Below are 1,266 nucleotides of genomic sequence, written 5' to 3' on the forward strand. Positions count from 1 at the left end.
TGAACTTGATTAAAAATAAGAACAAAATGTAATAAAGAATAAAATATATAATAAATATGATGTTAAACACATATCATATACATACATAAATTAAAAAATATATATGTCGAGACACACTCACTGATATCGTAGTCATGACGGACCGGGGAGCCGAAGACCCAGCGATCTCCCATGCTTAGTGGACACTGGACTACGGTGACCTCCCCCCCCCCCACTACGTCGACCAATCATCGATTGAGATTGGTCATTATCGTGAATGTTGTTCTCAAGAGTAAACAGAGAAAGACACAATGGAGGACTTGACAACATAACCCAAAATAAATGAGTAGTACATTCCAGGTTTTTCGCTTTCAGGTAATTCGTGCTCCAGTTAATTGGAATCTACTCTTATAATAATTAACTCACGCATGCTACAATGAAGAGGATTACAGATAAAAGAGATTATTCCTATTAGGCTTGTTCCAACACGGGTTTTGACTATCTTGAAACTAGCGGCCGTATATTTGATCGCAGGTGTATACCAGTTTTGTGTAGGGGTGTGTTTTCATTTCATTTATTTTTTTAAATTTACAACTGTATAACAAAAAAACAACAACTGTGATAAATGTTTCAGAACACATGATATTCATGGAAAGAACCCTCTCAATGGTGGTACTTAATTCTTTGCTCTAAATTAGAAGATCCCGTGGCCATCTTCTTTTCAGACGTCTCGGAGGATTATCAGGGATTGTTAAGGATGAGAAATCTAGAACTAATTATTTTGAGTGGATATGATTTTGAAAAGAAAGATCGCATATCGATTTCGGGCCAAATTGCAGAAGCATCAAAGATTTTACGGAGGATTTCAGATTGCAAGGATTGCATACGAGAGGAATTTGATGCTTTATATAATAGTATTTTATAATGCTGTCAGTAATAATCGAAATCTACAAGCAGTTTCATAATCGATTAACTTGGATTTCTCACACAAGACTGAAAGGACAGGAAACTGCCCGTCGATTTCGACTATTACAGCACTTACTAGACAAACGTTCTAAACTTCCAACACATTACAAAAGACTGATCTACATGACTGTAATAAGGCCAATCTGGAGATACGGAGTTGAGCTTTGGAGCTCTAAACCATCGAACTCCTTCTGAATCCAATCCTTATAGTCAAAAATCCTTAATGCTCCTTACTTTGTCACAAATAAAATCATACATAAAGACCTTAATGTTCCCTATGTAACCGATCTAGCCCGAACCAGATATCACTCCTTCCATTAT

The sequence above is a fragment of the Halyomorpha halys genome, unplaced genomic scaffold, assembly GCF_000696795.3.
Source record: "Halyomorpha halys isolate HHAL.00 unplaced genomic scaffold, Hhal_1.1 Scaffold137.1, whole genome shotgun sequence".
Lineage (NCBI taxonomy): Eukaryota > Metazoa > Arthropoda > Insecta > Hemiptera > Pentatomidae > Halyomorpha > Halyomorpha halys.